At 43.2% G+C, this 18,274-nt stretch overlaps 1 long non-coding RNA gene across 4 annotated transcripts; it reads left to right on the forward strand.

Annotated features, from left to right (window-relative positions):
* The first annotated feature begins 9,240 nt into the window (after nucleotides 1-9,240).
* LOC123168957 (uncharacterized) lies at nucleotides 9,241-16,545 on the forward strand. Of its 4 annotated transcripts, none has more exons than XR_006484574.1 (5): nucleotides 9,241-9,737; nucleotides 9,867-9,956; nucleotides 10,097-11,001; nucleotides 11,209-13,198; nucleotides 16,299-16,545. It is a non-coding gene; the product is annotated as an uncharacterized lncRNA (long non-coding RNA). The 4 variants fall into 4 exon arrangements; XR_006484573.1 differs by lacking the exon at nucleotides 16,299-16,545 and having other exon boundaries at nucleotides 11,209-11,297; nucleotides 11,372-13,028; XR_006484575.1 differs by lacking the exon at nucleotides 16,299-16,545 and having other exon boundaries at nucleotides 9,864-9,956; nucleotides 11,209-13,028.
* The last annotated feature ends 1,729 nt before the right edge of the window (nucleotides 16,546-18,274 follow it).

Below are 18,274 nucleotides of genomic sequence, written 5' to 3' on the forward strand. Positions count from 1 at the left end.
TTGCAAGTTGACAAGATCTTTTGCTTGCACAACTATGAGGAAGAGAAGAAGATTGCCATGGCATCTCTTGATTTCCAAGACTATGTCCTCATTTGGTGGGAGCAAGTCATTGAGCGTCGAGTGGCAAGAGGTGACCCACCCATCACAACATGGAATCAAATGAAGGATGTCATGCGAGTGCGCTTTGTACCCACGCACTATAGCCGCGACCTCTTCAAGAGATTGCAACTTCTCAAGCAAGGCACAAAGTCCGTTGAAGAGTATTACAAGGAAATGGAGATTGCCATGATTCGAGGAAGATGAAGAGCAAACAATGGCACGTTTCTTGAATGGCCTCAACCATCCTATCAAGAAGATCGCCGACTTCCAACCTTACTCCAACCTCATCGAGCTAGTGCACCAAGCTACCAAGGCGGAGCGTCAAGTGCAAGATGACTACAAGTATGCCAAGTACTCTTCCATGACCTACGGCTCCTATAATCAAGATTTCCCAACTACACCGCCTTCTACCTTGACCAGAGCTTCCACAAGCAACGACGGCATGCCAAGTTACAAGAAAACTTCAACAACCTCAAGTCGTCCTCCTACAACAAGCAACTTCAAGCCGAGAGCTTCTTCATCTACAACTTCACTGGATGAGACCATCAAGACAAGTTCCATCAAATGTTTCACATGTGGAGGTCGAGGCCACAAGACATTCGAGTGCACCAACCGGTGCGCCATGATTGCCAACGACGATGGCACCTATGACTCTATGAGTGAAGAAGAAATGGAAGCCCTTGAGCATGTGTTCATGCACCGGCAAGTGAATGAAGATGAAGATGACCAAGTATTTTGTGACAATGATTCGATCCCCGCTCTCGTTGTCTCCAAGGTCTTGACACTTCAACATCACCAAGACGAAGACCAATGATGCCATATTTTCCACACCAAGGCGGGCATCAACGGGCGTTCCGTGAAGGTCATCACCGACGGAGGAAGTTGCCACAATTTGGCAAGTGAAGAGCTATGTTCCAAGCTACAATTGGTCAAGATGAAGCATCCTCGCCCTTACAAGGTTCAATGGCTTATCGACTCCAGCACCATCCAAGTGGAGCACACCGTCCAGGTCTCCTTCAAGATTGGAGCATACGAAGACACCTTGGAGTGTGATGTGGTTCCCATGTCCGTTTGACATATCCTACTTGGACTACCTTGGCAATTTGACCGCGGCGTCATGCACAATGTAAGAAACAATCACTATAGCTTCAAGATGAAGGGAAAGGAGTATGTGCTACGACCTATGTCACCGAGCCAAGTGATCGCCGACAAGCAAGCAACCACCCATCATGAAGAGAATAGTGAGAGAGTGAACCACAAAAAAGAGAGTGAGCGCCACAAGCCCAAATCGAGTGCCTCCACGATGAGCGACAAGAAAAACTTAGTCCTCTTAGCTACCACAAGAGAGACGAGAGAAGTGTGTGAGAACCCATCAAGTGTTATGCACTATGTGCTAGTGTGCAAGGTCGAGGCAACAAAAACTAACACGTCTCACCATCTACCTTTAGTGTTATCCTCTCTATTGCAAGAATTCAAGGACGTTTTCCCCGATGAGCTACCTCCGGGACTACCTCCACTACGAGGCATCAAACACCGCATCGAACTCATTCCCGGCGCACCCCTACCAAACAAGGCACCGTACCGTGTCAACCCGGACGAGACAAAAGAAATACAAAGGCAAGTACAACAACTCATTGACAATGGTCATGTACGTGAAAGTTTAAGTCCTTGTGTCGTCCCGGTCATTCTTGTGCCTAAGAAAGACTGTAGTTTTCGCATGTGTTCCGATTGCCATCCCATCAGTGCTATCACCGTTCGTTATCGCTATCCTATTCCTCGCCTTGAGGTATGCTAGATGAGATTAGCGGAGCTACCATTTTCTCTAAAATTGATCTTAAAAGTGGCTATTACCAAATACGCATTCAAGAAGGCGATGAATGGAAAACTGCTTTCAAAACCAAGTTTGGCTTGTATGAATGGCTAGTTATGCCTATGGGCTTATCCAAAGCACCCGGTACTTTTATGTGTGTGATGCACTATGTTCTTCGCCCTTACATTGGCGTATTTGTTGTGGTCTACTTTGATGATATTCTTGTGTTTAGCATGTCTCTAGAAGATCATGTCACCCATCTTAGAACCATTTTGCAAACTCTAAGAAAAGAGCGCCTTTATGCTAATATGGAAAATGCCTTTTGGTGTTGATAAGCTTGTTTTCTTTGGTTTTGTTGTGTCATCTAAGGGTGCTCATGTAGATAAAGCTAAAATTGATGCTATTAAAACTTGGCCACAACCAACTTGCAACAAGTGCGAAGTTTCCTTGGCTTATAGCCGGTTTCTATCGTAGATTCGTTAAGGACTTTAGTACTATTGCATCCCCTTTGCATGCCTTGAGTAAGAAGAATGCACCATTTGTTTGGGGACCATCCCAAGATACCACATTTCTTGAGCTTAAGAATTTTCTTACACATGCTTCTTTGCTTGCTTTGCCCAATTTTAACAAAACCTTTAAAGTTCATCGCGATGCTAGTGGCAACGGTATAGGAGGTGTGTTAATGCAAGAGAAGCGCCCAATTGCTTATTTTAGCGAAAAACTTTCCTGCGCGCAACTCAATTATCCCATCTACGACAAAGAGTTGTACGCATTAGTGCGAGTTTTGTATGTGTGGGAAGATTATCTCCGTCCTAATGAATTTTTCATTCATACCGACCATGAAACTCTCAAGTATATTAAGGGTCAAACAAAGTTGAATAGACGGCACGCCAAATGGAGTGAATTTATAGAGTCTTTTCCTTATGTCATCAAGTACATTAAGGGTAAATAAAATGTAGTGGTGGATGCCCTCTCTCGCAAATGCATGCTTGTGACTCAACTTTAATTGAATGTCATTGGCTTTGAGCACATAAAAGATTTGTATGCGCATGATCCTACTTTTGCTATTCCTTATCCCAAATGTTTGACACATACATCTTGGGAACAATATTACATCAAGAATGATTATCTTATGAGAGCTAAAAAAACTATGTATCCCCGAGTCTTCTCTTTGTTTTTTAATTTTGCAAGAAGCTCATGGAGGAGGACTTATGGGTCATTTTGGACGTGACAAGACATTTGCCACGCTCTCCAAGAACTACTTTTGGCCAAGATGTTTTGCGACGTCTCATGCTTCACCAACTGATGCTCTACATGTCGCAAAGCTAATTCTAAAGCTCAATCCCATGGTCTCTATATGCCACTTCCTATTCTATATCACCCATGCGAAGATATTAGTATGGACTTTGTGCTTGGTTTGCCCAGAACTCAAAATGGAAAGGATTCCATGTTTGTTGTTGTGGACCGTTTCTCTACGATGGCACACTTTATCCCATGCAACAAGATAGACGAGGCTTCACATGTTGCCAATCTCTTTTGTAGGGAAATATTGTGTCTACATGCATGGAGTGCCCAAGACTATTGTATCAGACCGCGATGTCAAGTTCGTAAGATACTTCTGGAAGACGCTATGCGCCAAACTCGGAATCAAGCTCCTATTCTCTTCGGCATACCAACCACAAACCGACGGCCAAACGGAGGTCACGAACCGGACGGTATCTACTCTCCTACGCGTGTTGATCAAGAAGACCATCAAAGAGTGGGAGGAGTGTCTACCCATCGCCGAGTATGCCTATAACCGCGCAAGACATTCGACTACCGACAAGTCCCCTTTCGAGGTCGTCTACATCTTCGATCCGTTGTCCCCATTGGACATTCTACCGCTACCTCTACAAGGGCGCATCAACATGGACGCGAGTGCACGAGCGAGCTATCTCAAGAAGGTGCATGAAGATACAAGGGACACCATCGAGCACCAAGTACAATGCCTCGCGACCAAGATCAAGATCAATAAGAATCCCATGATATTCAACGGCAGAGATCTTGTGTGGCTACACCTTCGTAAGGAATGCTTCCCCAATGAACGCAAGTCCAAGCTTCTACCTCGAGCCGATGGACCCTTCAAGGTGCTAGAGTGATACAACAACAACACCTACAAGATCGACATCCCACGCGACAAGTACAACCCGAGAAATATCTTGAACGTCAAGGATCTCTCTCCCTACCATGGTGATGAGGTTTTTTATCCGAGGTCGGATCTTTCCCAATGGGGGGGATGATGTGGACCATTCCAAGGTCATCCCCATGGACCTACCATCGTCTCATCAAGTGCTAAGTGGACCCATGAAACGAGCATGTGCAAGAGCTCTCGAAACCGAGGTGACATCTCTCCTCTCACAATTCCTCTTTGAAACGCATGAGACATGGCTACTACCTCAAACAGAGACACTTTGTATACTCAGGTACCAAGGAGTTAGCCATGGAGAAGCTAAGTAACAAGGAAGATCGAAGGAGGAAGGCATACGCGAAGACGAAGAAGAAAACAGCCAAGTCAACACTTGCCCTAATGATCCGGACCGCCGTCCGGACGATCCGGCCCCAGCCTAGACGATCCGGACCCCGGCCCGGATGATCCGGCTAATGTGCCAGAAGACACCTCGAAGGCCTCATGCTGAAGCTGTATCATCTAGACTCCGACCCGGATCATCCGGACGGACCCGGACGTCCGGACCAGGACGCAGACATCCAGACCTCCCACAGCCTCCACGACATGTTCGGATCATCCGGACCAACATCCGAATCATCCGGACAGTGCCTGTGTGCATGGGTTTGGCAGAGGCCCATGTACCCTTTCGTCCCCCTAGCCTATTTATGCGACTCCACCTCCTCTTTTCTAGGGTTAGCATTGGTTTAGCTCATATGAGAGAAAGAGCTTTGCTCGTCCACTTGGTACCTACTCCATTGGAGTCCAAGCCCTCCATCTAGGAGAAGATCCCCCAAGTGGATTCAAGCCCTCAATCTAGGAGAAGATCCCCTAGTGGATTCAAGATCTCCTCTTGGAGAAGAACTAGCTACTTGTATCTTTCCTTTGTTGTCTTCGGATCTTGTGATCTCTTTGTGTTCATGGATCTAGCATATGTGTGATTGGATCAAGTCAATTTGAGTGTTTCCTCTTGTTTCCCCCCCTTGTGTTCTTTGTGTGTTCGTCGTGTTCTTCGAGAACCCCCCTCCAAATCGTGAAAGATCGGCCCCTAGGGTTCCACCCTACATAACCTTATTTACTGGTAGTAGGTTCTCTCGTATCATTTTTCGGTCGAGTTGTACTTGCATCTTGGACTAAAGTTTCTTTCAACTGGTTAGTTATAATCTTCCCATTTCTGAAATTTCAAAGTCAAATGATTGGGGAATGCATCTCACTATCCATTAGTTCAATCAAGCTTATTCACCACCGATCTGGAAAAAAGAAACCAGTAGCTCACATTATTGGCAATTGAGTTAAGTCTTATGTGCCTGCATCACTCAAAACTTTCTAAAATGGGAAGTGATGTGTTAATTTTTGGAGAGACCGTGGTTATGTTACAAGCATATATATACATTACTGGCAATGCGAAAAACACTAATAATACCTTTTCCAGTTATTTTAGCTAAAATAATGGAGCACATGTTATTTGCAATCTGAAGCTTTCGTTGTACTTAAGTCTCTAGCAATTGGTTTATTTCTTGTGGTCTTATTCTGAGCCATCTGCCATCATGTATATTAGTTGCGACTGGGTTTTGGAGTGCCATGGCTTCCAATCTTCCTAATTACTTGTGATATGTTTTCGGCAAGAATCTTTTTACTGACAAGGAGGATGAAGACGAGGATGAAGCCAAGGAAGCGGGTATGGTCTTCTAGGTCGAGACCATGGCCCTTAGTGCAGTCGTTGCACACAGCACGACGATGCTCCCTAGTGTGGCCTAGGCCATTTCGTCTGGTGCCTCAGACGGGCTTGGGCCTTTATGGCGTGCGTGAGAGAGTAGACGGCAGGGGCGCGCAACCAACGTTCTATGCACTATTGGTGGGCATGGGGCATCACTATGGCCTATAGGTGCGAGGATGGAGAGGCACATATATTTGTAAGGCCCATAGGCAAGAACCCACTCAACTACTAATTAGAGGTTTGTCTATCGTGTCTTCAATAGTGATGTGTTGATGCACATATATCCAGCTATTCACACTCTATTTTGGCGGCGACCCAATTGCGACGTCCTCGTCGACTACCCTAGCGTCAGCCGCCGCCACATCAAGTTTTGCTGCAAGGCACTAACACTGGATCTGCATCACTGTCTAGCTCCCCCTGCCTAAGTTTGTCCCAGGATAAAGTACAAGTAGAAGTAAGTTCAGCTTGTTGCGACCATGACTTGAATAACATGACAACGTGTTGATGATGGATGGCATGTGTTCCACGATGGTGGTACATGCCGCAGTATACTCAACGGATGGCAGGTTTATATATGACATATGGAGATACTGGGTGCCTGAGGGACATCAAGCTTTCCCATGTCTTCTTCCTTCAATTCAACATTGTTAAGATTTTGAAGATTTTCTGCGAGTTGAACCCGCATGACATGGATCCTTTGCAACGGACTCTTGGACTACATAAACCCTTTTGTCGATCGAGTACCTATACTGGAGCATGATCCCTGGAGTGGATCACTGCATGCTATCCTGACACGACTGGGTAACCAACCTTATTGTCATTTCTGGCATTTGTCGATGAATCGTGGCAGGTGTAGTTCAGTCATGTGGTCTTGCCATGCTCAGCTCTGTTTATTGTGCACCAACGGCCATCAATGAGAAGGATTAATATGTTGAGTAGATATTATGATGTGCAACGCCAACCCGTTGGAGGGATTTAACGCCTCCAATTATGCATTGTATATATTTTCAGATTATTACGCATGTGTATGTCTGCGACCACCTACTTTAGCTTATTGCACATCTGATGTTTCCTATTAATAGTCACAGAATTAGTTGGTTATCCCTTGTGTATGTGTGTTGTTATTTTTTGCACACCTCTTATATCAACTTGATCTGATGCTTATCTTCTGCAATAGTCATGTCAAGTATACAGTGTTTTCAGGCTACAATTTATGTATATATGCTGCAATGTTGATCCAACTTATCAGCCCTCATTCTCCTATCGTAGAATATTTCGATGAGAACCTGTGTCCACTTAGCATGGAGGAGCTTGAGTAAATTGAGAACCAAATAGAAATACCCCTTAAGTTGTCAAGCATATCAGGTCAAGAATAATATCAAGTTCATCAGTTTTAGATATTTTTCTGTTATACGTAACTCCTCCCATGTAAATTGGGTACATGTCTTTCTACTCGATATTAGTGCAACCTGCCATATCTCTCCCATGTAAATAGACCCTCATGTTGTCGCAAAGAGGAGCGGCACTGCCCAACCTCCCAAGTATCCGTTGTCTTGAGTTAGTTGCCCTTGAGGTCCATACCTACCATCTATTATGATTTTATCATTATTCCTTATTTGGAGCTTGAGGTCTAGGCCAGATCTGTGCGTCTGAGGGGCTACAGAAGCTCAAATGGAAGATTCCTCGCCAGCAAGCGATTTATTGGCCAGATCGACACTAAAGCTCTTGCATGGATGTGAAGGCATGTATTTATTGAGAAGTTCAATCTTTGGAAATTGGCTGCGAGGATGTGTAAAAATAGAAAGATGCTAGAAAATTGTCCCTGGCCAATTCCGTATGTAGCTGTGAGCATTGCTAATTTCTGTCAACATGAATGATATTTGGACTCTTTATATAGCTATCTTGTGCTGAGCAAATTGTCTAATTATTGTAACACTCCTAAATAGATTGGTGTGTGTGCCATGTCATTTGGTCTCTGTTACACTAACAAAATCATTTTGTCAATGCCTGATCCATTAATACTGATTTGAGAGAAATGTGCTTCCAAAATTTTATCCTGACTGCAACATTGTAGTTGTTTTTCCGGTATGTATGATAAGCATAGGTGTCAATTTTGAAGCAGATGATAGATTGTTGGTTGTAGCGATTTAATATTTTAATGACTATTCATACAAATGATTATCTTTGGCCCCATGAGAAAGACATGAAGAAGAAAGGATTGTGAGAGAGGGAGGGGAAGAGAAATATGACGAGAAGATGCATTTATCTACCACATCACAAGTATCAAATATCATCACATGTCAATTGTTTATGACTCCCATATCACATAACATTTCTCTTTATATATACATTTTATTATCATATTTCTCGTTGTACATTCATTTTTAGCCCGTGGCAACACACGGGCATTCTACTAGTTTCCCTCAGTTAAGAACTAACCAAGGTTACCAATCCAGTAGGAGAATCACACAAAACCTCCTTAGCAGCACGTGCCCACACAAAAGCACGTACTTGCACCCAACACAAACAAGGGGGCTGTCAATCCTCTCGGCGGTTAGTTGCAAGGATTAAATCTCAGAGTGGTAGGTAATAAGATAAATTGCAAAACAAAAATAAAAAATAAAATTGCAGCAAGGTATTTTTGTGTTTCTATCTCTAATCTCTAATACTTGAAAAGAACGTAGGGTTCCCATTTCACCTCTCTTTCGTCTAACCTTCCTTATATATGTACCACTCTTTCCTTCTCCTCTTTGATTTTTTCCCTCTCATCTCTGATTTTCTCCCATCCATTCTCCCTAAAATAGAACCAATTGTCTCATGTTTTATTAACTTACCAAAAAACACATTTTGTTTGCTAAGTAATTAAATTATTACCAAATAAGTGCTTAACAATAAAATGACAGGTATTGGCGATTGCATACAAAAACTTGCTAAGATTTTAGCGCATCAATATAATAATAGACGCGTTGTCGTGAGCTAATCTAATAGAATATTTATATTCCCATTGGAACGCACGGGTAATTGTCTAGTACATGATAAAAGTACACCCGGGGGCCATAGTTTTCACTAGAGGCTTCTCGCTCAAGCACATAACATATGGTGGGTGAACAAATTACTATTGGGCAATTGATAGAAAAACACATAGTTATGACGATATTCAAGGCAATGATCATGTATATAGGCATCACGTCCGAGACAAGTAGACCGACTCTGGCCTGCATCTACTACTATTACTCCACCCATCGATCGCTATCCAGCATGCATCTAGGGTATTAAGTCTCTACTCCTAATGTCTTAGTTGGTAGTCTCCATTCCGGGTTTATTTTCGTCCCACCACTTTCGTCCGGTTTTTTTTCATCGGTTTTTTTCGTCCCCTTCTCGCACCCCACCTCACGCACGCACCAAAAAAAACCCACCACGCACAAAACACCGCTCCTCTCGATCCCCTGATGCGATCTTCCTGGAACCGTCGCCTTCACGGATCCGCCGCCGCAACCATCGCCTTGTTCCCGTGCGCCACCGTCGCACCCTCTCCCAGCGCCCGAGCATCCCCATCGCTCCCTCTCCCAGCGCCGCCTCCGCCGCCATGGCCCCTCCCCTTGCGCCCCGAACTGCCTCGCGCACTCGTCGCCCGTTATACCACAGAGGAGGCGAAGACAGCGGCAGCGCGCCGCCTACTTCGCCGGTCGCCGCCTCGGCTGCACTCGGCGGGCGCCACGCCGTCTCCTCTCCATGGGAGTGGCAGATGGAAATATATCAACGATGGGGTGTGGTTCGTTCCTGTCAGGGTTTTTTCTTTGACGCTGCTGCTCCTGGAGCACCAACTCAAAATTTTCTCATATACTGGTGTTGCCCGAGCACGAGCACAAGGCGACATTTTTGCTGGCCATCTTGTTCAACACCTGCTGGTATGTGACCTGTTTGATGAAATGCTGTACCAACATTGTTCTTGGATTTTTTTTATTGCTGGTTGAGTTGAGACATTGCTCGTCAGCACACATGAATGAATACTTCTTTTTGGTGTTTGAAAAAAGTAGGGGAGGGGGAGGAGGCCGGCAACAGGAGAAGGCGCATGCCAGCGAGGAGGGCGAGCAGAAGGGTGCGGTGGAGGACGATCAGGGGGAGACGTACGTGCCGTCGGGATTGGTCTCCTCCTCTTTCATATCGCTTACTTTTGGAGTTCTGAAGTTAATTGTTCATAATGCTTATTTGTAATGCATTTTTTGAAATCTAATCGCTTATTCTTTGTGATGTTTTTGTTTTTTAGGTGAGCGCTCAGGCCTAGGTTTGTGTTGTTCTCGACTTGAGTATATGGGGCTCGAATTGTGATGGATATGAGGTGAGGAAAGAAGGTTTGGTATGCAACTCACAGTTCTCTCGGTATGTTTTCGGTACATGTTCGGAATATCTGCAACTAGGTGCATAAAAGATGGATCTTCAAGACATGCTATCTTGTTTCGTAAGTACTGCTATTTAAGGTTAGCCTTGCAGAACTATCTTTTAATGTTCCCAGTTTATCCTAAAGTATTTTAGCCTAAATTTCCTGTCATTTAGATAGATGTGGGTTATGCTAATCTGACTGGTGTTATGGTATTGTAGCTACTGCACATGTCCCTCGATTTCCTAGTTCCATGTGTCAGGATGCTAATATGGGTGTTACTATATTGCCTTCCAGTTTATCCTAAAGTATTTTAGCCTAAATTTCTTGTCATTTAGATAGATGTGGGTTATGCTAATCTGACTGGTGGGTTATGCTAATCTGACTGGTAAGTATGGTATTGTAGCTACTGTACATGTCCCTCAATTTCCCAGTTCCATGTGTCAGGATGCTAATATGGGTGTTACTATATTGCCTTCCATTTTGTAATATGTTATGTTTGCAATTTCTCAAGGCCGCCGCCGCCGCCGTCTGTAGCAACGCATAGGCCGCTTGCCCAGCTCCCTCATTCCGAGCACGACACCACGCGTCGGAGCTTGTCGGGAGGCACGGAAGGACGAACAGAGTTCTACCGGTGATCCGTGTTGTCGCTGACGGTGTCATAGGATCTGCGGTGCACGTGGACAAGGCGATGGGGCTGCCAACCTACCTCCTGTTCACCACAGCGCGTGTGGATTCTTGGGCTACCTCAACTTGGATCAGCTTTTTCAAGAGGGGATGCTTGCCATTCAGAGGTAAATGGTGCTCTTCAATTTTGTTGTTGTTTGATTTGGCTTGCAATTTCTACAAATGATGTGAGGCTTGGCTTTGGGTAGTACATCATCTGCTCCAGTGTCTAATTGCACGCATAACAATCACTTGATTTATGCGCTTCAACCTTCAAATAGTTTGTAATTTATAGAATTCACTATGGCACTTGTTCATTCATGTATATGTGGCAGGATCTGATGGAGAAGATAAAGACAACTAATACGCTGAAAATGATTTTACATCCTGGTTCGAAAAGTAAAAGGGAAATCTTCGAGTAAAGGTATGTTCTACTGCAAAGGAACTTCCCGAGGGATCCCATTGAAATTGAAAGTATGTTTCTTTTTTTATTCCTAGATTTTGAGCATCTTGAAGGTTCATCACTTGATTTTCACCACTACATCATGTTTTATGTAACTCCACACCACCAGAGTCTGGTAATGCAATTCCACCTCCCTTTCTTTGTTCTGATTCAATGTTAATCATCCGACCGGAGTTGGTCAATGCTAGAGGATTTGGCTTGGTGGTGGCATTGCATATAGCAGCTTGTGGAATGGTAATGTTGCTGCCGTAGCCTTGATTGCTTTGTAGTTTCATCCTAGGAAGCATTTAGGCTGTTATGAACCTGGATGTTTCACTTTAGGTTGGTTAATTAAACTTCTTGATGTCAGTGACGTATTGTTTTTCTTTAACCTGCTAGGAGTCTTGGGTACTGTCATGGTGATGATGTCAAATAACCTTCATCGACAGGTACAAATAGTTTAGGTTGTGTTTTGCATTGTGTTATCCCGTCTCTATTTTTTTATTCATGTACCTTTGTATAGTTGTATCCCCTTTTAAACAGTAGAGATTTATTGGCCAAGAGAAAATCTTGTTACATTTGAGGCTAATATCTTGCTAATTTCAGTTATGTTATTGTGAAACCAAGACCTTGGAAAATACCGGTTAGTGATCCTAACAAGTATTTGTGTGCAGTATACTAAGATTGTTATGTCTTGCTTTAAATCTTCCTGTATATAAGAAAATTTAAAGTAGCACCGGAACTTCTTAAACTAACCAGCCAACAAATATATCAGCATATTCACGGTTAAGACAACTCACAAATAGAAATATTTTGCTGGCAATATCTACCTAATACGACTGAAGATAAATGTTCTTGATGTGTGCCGCTTGGATAAGAGATTTGATGATGCTAATTGAGAACTTTACCTGACCAATAATCCGCGACATTGTGATGGTTGCATAGATTAGAAAATGAATGGACAATGTATTTTTTTGCCATCTTAATGTTAAATAATTACCCTGTACCTTAGTACCTATAGATAATATTTTTGTATAGCAAAGGTGATGGCTAGATCATAAAATTGGCGGATTTGCATGCCTGATATGAAAGTACAATTCGTACTCATAGTGAGATTTTTTATCGCTCAATATATCAGATGCTTCATTCTTGGGTGTTCATTGTATATCTTATTACGATGAAGACATACTTCCCATTGTGTTATCCTGCCAATGAATGTATTCAATTTATAGTGTAGTGGCTAATTTCATGAACTAAATAGGTGTTATAGAATTTTTTTCTTTTCATTTTAATTGTGTATATGTAGTTCTGCACAACACGCCTTCTTGCTGAGTTATATCAACAGAAGCCAGTATGCTAAAATTAACAAAGCTCTTATGCGACATTTACTTATGTGATGTGGATCAATCTAAACAAGTTTTTTTGGTTAGTTTGTCTATTTTTTCAGGGATAAACTGCCTTAACCGAAGCAGCATATGTTGGAGAATGTAGATTCAGCTTTCGTTTCAGTAGCTTTGGAGGTATCCTATATGACTATGAGTGATATACTCTCCTGTCTCCTCCCTCCATTTTACTCGAGTTAACCCCTGTACGCACATCTCTACGTCTGCCTTCAGGTGCTTTTCCATTTGCTACATATAGTGTAGTTTTATGTATTTTCAAGCTCTTACTGTACCAGACTAAGTGTGGTTAAGTAAATCGCTTTTGCTCTCTCTTCGGTCTTTCTATTCCGATGTCTCAAAGGAACGGGGTGATACGTGATATACGTATACGGGTAAGGAATGCTGGTTGTCTGTGATTTTCATGGTGGTGGAAAGGAATGTGCGGAGAGACAAGCTGCAGGGACCATATGATGCAGAAGGAACGGAGACGGGCCATGCAAGGTATGTCCTCATTTCACGACCCCCTCACGCAGTGACTGCTCCCGAAACTATCCCAGCCTCACAGTGTCATCTCCTACACGCATCTCCCTGTTAGGCCACCGAAATCAATATCCACTTAATTTTCCTTCTTAATCTTATAAAAAATATTAGAAAATAAAAGTTCATGTAAAATACAAAGCACACACACAAAAGTTATTAGCGAAAACCAAGCTGCCGCTTAACCCTCCCTTCGGTCCCCCCCACCCATCCCACCCACCGACATCGGCAGGCATCACCAAGCAAAGCCCGATTGGCGGTTCTTCTAAGACTGGCGCAGGATGAGTGGTGCGAGCGGTAGCGTTGTGCTTGCGTGGGGGCGGGCGTTCAGTTGGCGGTGTTGGCTTGCTTTCGCGGTGTGGCGATGACATGGGGCATCTATCGGTGGCGCGTACACATCAGTGTCTGGTGGGGAGGTTGGTTGGAGGGATGAGAGGCTTCGATGATGGTCGAGCCACGTGTTGATGTCATGGGGTCGCCGATCGTGGGTGCATATCACACCTTCTCCTCACCTTTTCGTCGATCGAGTGCTTGGTGGCTCATATGTGACAATGTCCGGGGCTGCCGATTTGACAAAGCTGGGGCCTTTGGATGATATCGGGGTTGTTTGGAGGCAAGGTGGCGGCCTTGGCGGTGAGGGAGGCGGTGTTCATGAGTAGAGCGCACGTCTCGGGTGCGGGCTGCCTGCCATGGCCACGCGAGTGGCATGGTCGTTCGTGTATGTCGTAGAATGGCCTTGGTGCTGCTGGTGCTTTGGCGTCTAGCAGTACTTGCTTCGGCAGAGGTGTGTGAGTGTCGATATGCATAAGTTGCATGATTTTTGCCAGGTCGACTTGTTGCGTCCGCGGGTGTCGTTACCTCCTTGAAGGTTCCTTCGTGGTCGCTCCATGTTCTTCGTGTTGCTCCTTGTGAAAATTAGATCCTCGGGATCAAGCGGTGGCGACACTCCAGTGGCATATCCTTCTTATAGGCACCAGTTTAGAGTACATGCTTCGTCGGCGTGCGGTTTCACCTCTTCGCGGTTCCTAGCTCATGGTGGAGGTCTCGGTGCAGTCGAAACGATTGGTCCATCTGTAGTGTGCTCGGTGGTTGATTGATGGGTGTTGTTGTTCCTAGCCACCCTTGTTTTCTTCCTTGTGTTTGTGTTGTGTATGTGGTGGTGACGTGTTGTATGTGGTTGCGTGTATATTAGTCGTTGCTGCAGGATAAGTTTCTTTTTCAGTAAATTCTTTAGTTGGCCCGTAGCAACGCACGGGCACTCTACTAGTATAAAACAGAGTAACGCCTTAAGCAAGATGACATGATGTAGACAAAGTAAACCCAATCAATATGAATAAACCCTGTCGTTTATCCTTAATGGCAACAATGCAAATACATGTCTTGTCCCCTACTTTGTCACTGGGATAGAGCACCGCAAGATTGAACCCATCACAATGCACCTCTCCCATTGCAAGATAAATCAGTCTAGTTGGCCAAACCAATGGATAGATCAGAGAGAAATACAAAGCTATAACAATCATGCATAATAAAGTTCAGAAAATACTCAATTAATATTCATGAATAATTTGATCATAAACCCTCAATTCATCGGATCCCAAAAATACACCGCAAAAGAAGATTACATCGAATAGAACTCCAAGAACATTGAGGAGAACATTGTATTGAAGATCAAAGAGAGAGAGAGAAGAAGCCATCTAGCTACTAGCTATGGACCTGTAGGTCTCTGGTGAACTACTCATGCATAATTGGAAGGCGGCAAGGATAATGTAGAAGCCCCCCGTGATCTATTTCCCCTCATGCAGAGTACCGGAAAAGGCCTCCAGATGGGATCGCGGAAGAATAGAAACTTGTGGCGGCGGAAAAGTGGTTGGGGTGGCTCTGCGTTGGTTTCTCGATTTTAGAGAATTTATAGAGGTGAAATTAGGTCAGACAGAGCCCCGTGGGGCCCACAAGGTAACAAGGCGTGCCAACCCCCCTGGGCGCGCTCTGTTTCCTTTCCGTCTCCTCGATTGCCATCTGGTCTCCCCTGAAGCTTCTAGGGTCTCTCTTGTCCAGAAGAAAATCGTCAAAAAGTTTCATAGCGTTTGGACCCTGTTTGGTACCGATTTCCTAGGAAACCAAAAACAGACAAAAAAACAACTGGCACTAGGAACTCGGATGATACGTTAGTCCCAGAAATTGATATAAAATAGCATATAATTGCATATAAAACATCCAAGATTGATACTATAATGGAATGGAATAATAAAAAATTATAGATATGCTGGAGACGTATCAAGCATCCCCAAACTTAATTCATGCCCATCCTCGAGTAGGTAAATGATAAAAATAGAATTTTTGATGTGGAATGGTACCTAACATGTTTATCATGTAATCTTTATTTTATTGTATGAATATTTGGATCCAAAAGATTCAAAGCAATAATCTATAATTTGACATAAAGACATCAGTACTCAGGCATACCAACAAACAATCATGCCTTTCAAAATAAAAATGCTAAAGAACACCATTCCTACAAAATCATATAGCCTTGTCATGCTCCATCTTCTTAACTCAAAATATAAATCATGCACAACCCCGATGTCAGCCAAGCAATTGGTTCATACTTTTTAATGCGCTTCAGCTTTTTCAACCCCCACACAATACATGAGCGTAAGCCATGGACATAGCACTATGGATGGAATCGAATGCGGTGGTGGAGATTAATAAGGGGAAGACAAAAAAGGAAGATAGCTAGTCTCACATCGACGCGGCTAATCAACGGGCTATGGAGATGCCCATAAATTGATGTCAATGAGAGGAGTAGGGATTGCCATGCAACAGATGCACTAAGAGCTATAAATGTATGAAAGCTCAAACCGAAAACAAAGTGGGTGTGCATCCAACTTGCTTGCTCATGAAGACCTTCATATGTATCTAACATATCTATAATTTATGAAGTATTCATGCCATGTTTACAACAATTTTATATGGTTTTGGTGCACTTTTATATGAATTTTATGGATTAACATATTAACCTAGTGCCCAATGCCAATTGTTGTTTTCTACTTTTTTTGTTTTCCAGAAAATCCATACCAAACGAACTCCAAACGTGATGAGACTTTTTGACGATTTTTGGAACATAAGAGACCCCCGAAACTTCATGGGAGGATTAGAAGACCCATGAGGAGGTGACAAGGCAACCCGACACGCCCATGGGGGTGGCCACACAGGGATACCTTATGGGCCCCTCGTAACTCCATTTTGCGTGATTCCAACTCTGAAAATTCTTATAAATAGGGAACCCCCAAAAAATAAACCTATAACTTCAACTCCACCACCGCAAGCCTCTGTTCTGAAGTGATCCCATCTGGAGGCCTTTTCCGACACCCTGCCGGAGGGGGAAATCATCACCGGAGGCCACTTCGTCATCCCGGTGGTCTCCATGAGGAGGAGGGAGTAGTTCACCCTCTGAGGTGAGGGCATGTACCAGTAGCTATGTGTTTGATCTCTCTCTCTCTCTCTCTCGTGTTCTTGGTCCGGCACGATCTTGATGTAACCATGGGCTTTGTTAATATAGTCGGATCATATGGTGTTTCCCCTCTCTCTATCTTGTTGGGATGAATTGAGTCTTTCCCCTTGAGGTTTCACTATTATCGGATTGAATATTTTGTATTTGAGAACACTTGATGTATGTCTTGCATTTGGATACCCGTGGTAACAATGAGGTGTTCTATTGTATATGTTTTGGCAATCAACTTGCGGATTCCCATGGTGAAATTGGGGTAATCTTGGCATAGAGGTTAATGCACTTTTGCTTCCTACTTTCTCCGATAAAAACTTTGGGGTACTCCTTGAAGTTCTTTGTGTTGGATTGAATATTATGAATCTAAAGTTGTTTGATGCATATCGTATAATTGGCTCACGGATACTTGTGGTGACATTGGAGTATCTAGGTGACATTAGAGATGATTAGTGCGTATCATATGATGTTATTTTAGTATGAACTCTAAGCTGTTTGTGACACTTATAGGAATAGCTCAATAGATTGATTGGGAAGGATAAATTTGAGGTAGTTTACTACCTACAACAATTTCTTCTTATGTTCTCTGCTATTGATAAGAACTTTGGAGTGATTCTTTGTCGCACACTGAGGGATGGTTAGATGATTCAATTATGTTAGCATTGTTGAGAGATTGCACTAGTGAAAGTATGAACCCTAGGCCTTGTTTTCAAGCATTGGTATGCCGATTTTTCTCCATTTTATCACTCGCTACCTTGCCATTTTTATATTTTCAGATTACAAGAACTTATATCTACTAACCATACTACACCTGTATCACCATCTCTTCGCCGAACTAGTGCACCTATACAATTTACCATTGTATTTGGTGTGTTGGGAACACAAGAGATTTCTTGTATTTGATTGCAGGGTTGTTTGAGATAGACCATCTTCATCCTACGCCTCCCACATATTGATAAACCTTAGTTCACCCACTCGAGGGAAATTTGCTGCTGTTCTACAAAACTCTGCGCTTGGAGGCCCAACACGAGTCTAAAAGAATAAGTTGTGTAGTAGACATCAACTCTGTGCTTGAAGGTATATCTTTAGATCTTGCAATTGAATACTTTAGTTTCTTGTTTTATCACTAGTTTGGTTTATAAAAGAAAAAGTACAAAAAATGGAACTGAGGTTGCCTCAGATGCTTTATCTTTATAATGTCTTTCTTCAAAATCATGGATCGGAAAATTGTGCCAAAGTGTTGGAAGAAGAATTCAATAAAATGTTCGGCATAAAATCTTTGAATGATAAGCATGATTGCAATGTTGTTAGTATGAATTCTGTGAATATCCAAAATACTAATGATGATTGCACTAGTCATGATAAAAGGTTTCTTATAAGCATGTCAATTTTTGTGGTGTGCATAAAGTTTGTGAAGACATGCCTTATAGGGATGATAGATTTTGTAAGAAGCATAAACATGATAAAACCAATTGGTTGCTTGAAGTAATAGAATCATGAATTTTCTACAAAATTATGCTCTCTTCATCCTATTACTT

The sequence above is a fragment of the Triticum aestivum genome, chromosome 7D, assembly GCF_018294505.1.
Source record: "Triticum aestivum cultivar Chinese Spring chromosome 7D, IWGSC CS RefSeq v2.1, whole genome shotgun sequence".
Taxonomy (NCBI): Eukaryota; Viridiplantae; Streptophyta; class Magnoliopsida; order Poales; family Poaceae; genus Triticum; species Triticum aestivum.